Source organism: Quercus lobata, chromosome 10, assembly GCF_001633185.2.
Source record: "Quercus lobata isolate SW786 chromosome 10, ValleyOak3.0 Primary Assembly, whole genome shotgun sequence".
In the NCBI taxonomy this organism is placed as follows: Eukaryota; Viridiplantae; Streptophyta; class Magnoliopsida; order Fagales; family Fagaceae; genus Quercus; species Quercus lobata.
Genome location: NC_044913.1, coordinates 44,971,919 through 44,977,208, shown reverse-complemented (window position 1 = coordinate 44,977,208; position 5,290 = coordinate 44,971,919). Strand labels below are relative to the sequence as shown.

The 5,290-nt window shown below is 36.1% G+C and overlaps 1 long non-coding RNA gene across 1 annotated transcript; it reads right to left on the bottom strand.

Moving 5' to 3' along the window:
• Positions 1-328: 328 nt before the first annotated feature.
• On the bottom strand, positions 329-2,228 carry LOC115963656. Its single transcript, XR_004085867.1, has 3 exons — positions 2,114-2,228; positions 1,163-1,307; positions 329-646 (listed from the first exon to the last, which is right to left on the bottom strand). It is a non-coding gene; the product is annotated as an uncharacterized LOC115963656 (long non-coding RNA).
• Positions 2,229-5,290: the final 3,062 nt, after the last annotated feature.

Genomic DNA, 5,290 nt, shown 5'->3' with positions numbered 1-5,290 from the left:
TTTGTGATATACTTGGAATGGAGTGGATTCTTTTTATTTGTTATCACCATTCATTCATTAGTATGGCATTGTTACCAAGAAATAATCCATCACCACTAGCATTGCAAGAAATAATGCATAAATTATTTTAGGTATCTAAAAAGCCCAAACCTTCTCTTTCCTCCTGTCCACCCCTTCCCTATAGCATCATAATTAGTGGAAGATGCCATTGGAATCCATTGTGGGCAAGTTATGATTCATTTTAAGGTTACAAAACTTTGAACTTGCACATAATTGTACTCCTAAGTTAAATTTGCTGCTATACCAGCTAATAGTTTTAAGCTAATAGTTAAATTTGAAGTTAATAGTTTCAACAAAAAATGTCATAGTTTTAACTTTTAACATACAAATGAAGTCCAAGCATGAATGAATTAAGTTTCGCCATAGAATCAAGTTTTGCTAATAACTTTGTTTTGGCTAAAAACTCTATAATATCACATTAGAATCCATACAATGTAGCTACATTTTCTCAACAACTAAAACTAATTTGCTCTTTCAAAAGTTGTATATACTTAACAACCAAGTTTGCAAATATCTTGTCGATGGATGGCGTCCACCTTGTCCTTAAACCTTCTAGCTTTGGTTGATGATTGGCTTCATTGTCCATCTACATATATAGAAAATGTAAAGTGCATATTTCCTCCTCCTTAAATTACCGATTGAACAATTTCAGCCTTATGAGAGAAGAGATCATAGCTAACAGTTAAACACATTTGAATATTTAATACTTGTCTCAAATTCATTACTACATACCAAAAAAATGAAAGAACATAATAAAAAATATATTCAACCAAAAAAAAAAAAAAACAAAAAATATTGAGAATCAGAAACAATTAGCAAAACCCAAAAAATGCACGCTAGTTAGTGTAAAAAGAGCAATCAAGTTCTCAAAGCCAACAAATACTTTTTCTTCTAAAATCTCACAACATATCCATAATTGCTTCTAGTGTTCAAACCAATCTGTAGAATCTTATTTAATAATTTATAACGCCAACTTTAATTAAGATACACACAAATGAAAGAAATAATAACAGCCCACATAACGATATAAGTCCGGCTTGAACTAGGATGTGAAATTTAAAACACTCACAAACCAGGACTTTTAATATAGAAATAAGCAAACCTTTTGGAAGAAGTAGATCATAGGCTATGTATCCCAGTAGAACATGGATCTCTTACTTTTTGCAATCTCAATCTTCTAGCGCCATGTGCGTTTAACTACATAAATAACACCCAAAGTTGCAAGGCTCCTTACCTCCTTTTTCTCACTAAGAAATTACAAAAGCAAGTGAGAGATGAAGCTAATACAAATAAGGGAAGATATTCCCTAACTCAGCAAGCATAATAGAGAGCCAATGCGAATAAAAGGAATATCACATTAATGTCATGAGTCACCATACTAACAAGGGACCTTAAAGAATTGCTTAAAGAAAGAACCAAATTTTTTTTACAAATAATCTTTTTGCTTAAAAGAGTCAAGGACTTATTACATCTCTGAAGGAGATCCAATTGCTATGTGTGTCAATTTATCATTGAATGACATATACTGGGATCCTCCACCTCTACGCACCATACTAACTAATTTACGCATTTTAGAACTTCAAAGCCATTGAACAAAAAGAAAGATACACTAGCAATCATAAATGAAAAACCAGAATGAGTGCAAAGATTTATGTCATGAAATCAAATTTTCTATATATTAAATAAATACGTAAAAATTAAAATTTCACATTACAAACTTGCTGAGGGATTCTTCAATGGGAAATTTTCACATGGGGTTTCCATTGGGGGAAAAATCGAAGCAAGTGGCTTGATATGCAATTTGAATTTGCCTATTACAAAATTTCAATTTAGATTTCACAACATTACTGCTCTAAAATTATTAAAGAGAAAAAAAAAAAACCAATTAAATAGACCCAAATCTTGATGATAAGTTCAGGGAAAAGGGAGAAGGGATGAAGAAAAAACCTATCATACTCACACATTCAATTGAAATAAATCATTAATTAAATCCATCATTCAAAAACCCAAATCTTGATGATAAATTCAAGGAAAATGTATGAAGAATGGTTACCTGAGATTTGTATGAAGATGAGGTGAAGATCGGACAAGAATGATGAGGAGGAGCAAAATTAAAAGAACGTAGTAGAGAAGTAGAGAGAGCACGCGAGATGGTGAGGTGAGAGAGAAAAAAGAAAAAAAGAAACGTTTGTTTTTTTTCCCGTGTTTGATTTCATATGTTACTTGCTTGACTGGTAACTGGTAATTCATTAAAATCACATAAATGGCTAGGATGAAAACAAGTGAAATAAATGGTTAGATCAATGGGTGGGTACCGTACCCATACAAAAAAAAAAAAGGTGGGAATGATAGAACCACCCTTATAACATATATCACATCACTTTATAATATCCCAAATCAAAACTTCTATTTTTTTTAACTATTCATTTAAATATTCTTTCTTTATCATTTTTTATTATTATTTATTCTTCCTTTCTCTGTCTCTGTCTCTCTCTTTCTCAACCCAGCGCCGCCGGCCACCATATCCACCCACCCATATCACAACCACCACATCCACCCACCATTGCCGCAACCATAAACAATAGCAGGAAAAAAAAAAAAAAAAAACCTTCCACATCCAAAGCTACCGAATCAAAGAATCACCCCGATCAAAGAATCACAAAATCACAACAAAGACCCAAAACCACCCCGATCAACCCACACCCAGCACCAAAAGCCATCCTGATCAACCCACGAACCCAGCCACTGAAATCAAGAACCTGCCAAAATCAATCAAAACCATTGAAATTAAAACTCACTGATATCAAATCGCAAAACCTACTCACCAAACCACTACAAAGACCCACCACGAACCACCGTAAAGATCCACGATCCACGAAAAACCACCGCAGCCAAACCACACCCAGCATCGCATCCCGGCCACACCCAAGACCCACGAACTCGAGATGCAGAGAGAAAGGGAAACAGAGAGGCAGTGAGAAAATTAAAGAAAGAGTAAGAAGGAGTGGACGAAGAGCACGAGAGAGACAGTGAAAAGGAAAAAAGGAGTGGACAGAGAGCACGAGAGAGACAGTGAAAAGGAAAGAAGGAGTGGACGGAGAGCACGAGATTGGTGGCGACATGTGGGTATGGAGATAGCGCAGAGATTGGCGGCAGCATATGGGTATGGAGATAGTGCAGAGATCGGAGGGTAATCGGATGGTGGAGGAACCGTATTTGGATCGGACAGTGGGGATGGAGATAATGGCGATGATGATGACGAGGAAAGAGCATGTGGGTTTGGAGAATAACATCGGCGACATGTTTTGGCGAGCTATGGAGGGCTCGCTTGAGAGAGAGAGACACCAGAAGGAGAGAGGGACGAAAAGCACAAGAGAGAGTGAAAAGGAAAGTGAAAAGGAAGAAAGAAATAATAGGCCAAAATGGCCAAATGGCCATAAAATCGTAAGTATATAGTTAGTAGACTCAGTTTGCAAACATTATAATTTACTAGCATCTCGAGCCTCAAAGACTCGATTTTGGGCCTCAAAATCGAGTCTTTGAGGCTCGGCTTTTGTATTCTGATGTGGTCAAATCCCACGTGGCGTGTCCACGTGGAAATTGAGTCTCTAAGACTCGAGTTCCGTGTGGACATGCTACGTGGGATTTGGCCACATGGATCTCGAGCCTCAGAGACTTGGTTTGCTAAAACCGAGTCTCAGAAACTCGGTTTCATATTGTGGTCACGTGCCAGACATGGAAACCGAGTCTCTAAGACTCGGTTTCAAATAGGCTATTTTTTTTTAAAATAACGCTTCTCTCACACAGATCACTCTCCACTCTCACTCACCCTTTCTCACAAAGAGCAGACACAGTCTCACTCACTGTCTCTCTCACCGCCTCACGCTCTCACTCACCGGCTCACTCACCGTCTCACACTCTCTCACTCATCGTCTCGCTCTCACAATGAACTCTGTCACTCACTCTCTCCACTATCAGTCAGTCACCTTCTTCTCTCACTCACTGTTCTCTCACCCAGTCTCCACTCTGAGTCTCCACTATTTCACATTCATCTCCTTTGCCAAAAGAATTGATCAAGCCACAGCAAGCTTTGAGTTCCTTCAGTCTACGCGGTCTCTGAAAACTAAAAAAAAAGGTGAGTTGCTTTGTACCAAGTTAACTGTTTGGTTGCCGAGAAACAGTGGGAAAATCAAAGAAACTTTGGTTTGACGAAGTTCTTTTGTATTTTGGTTTCTGTATTGAATTTCTAATAAAACTGTTAAAAAAGATCAAAACTTTATTGTTTTTTGAGATTGAATTGGTTTGTGGGTTTGATTTTTTTGTTTTTTTGTTTTTTTTTTGTGCGTTGTTCTGTTCGTGGGTTGAATTGTTGATATCAGGCAAATTTCAAATTTATATCTTGAACTATGCATTGTTCTGTAGTGATGATGTTAGGGTTTGTTAAGTGGGTCTTTGTGAAATTAAATTGTTGATGTTAGGGTTTGATAATGTCTTAAACCCCTTTTTATTTTCCTAATTTTGTGAATTCTGTATCTGTGCTCCTTTAAATTTTATTTACATTTAAATATTTCAATTGGGTTTTCATTTTTTTTTTTCCCGATTTAGTAATTGAAAATTTTCTTATTGCTGATTGTTTTGTTAAAAAGGCCTCTGCTTTTTTGTTGTGTTTGCAGCAAAATATTTGGCTAGTAGTTAAGTTTTGTCATATTCATGTTATATCTGTTTAGTGATAATGGATGAGAAAATTTAGCAGCATGTCACCTTGTAGGATTAGGCTGTTCCAGCACCCTAAGCTTTCTGTTTGATTCCTTTCCTTGTAATTAACCAAATGAATCTTCATGGTCCTGTTAAACTAAACCTTATAAAATCTGTGTGTTTAGGATTATAGTATTATGTTTATGTAACATACAATATCAATATACTATATGTCAATGGGAATTACCATTTTTTTCTCCTAATCATTCATTTGGTCTCATATCCTAATATACTCAGGTGTCTCATCTATAAAATGTTGAAAATTATAGTCTTATTCAATTTCTTTGGAGAGAGAGAGAGGGGTTAAGTTTATGGAGTAGATGTATCAGTATGAAATTTAGAATGAAAGACAATCACAGGAAATGGTGAAGGCATGTAATCCAATTTATTGGCATGACCAAGTCTCAAACTTGTAAGTGAATAGTTCTAGATAGTGTCATGTAAGAGTGCATGAAGGTCTGGGGTGCAATGGAGT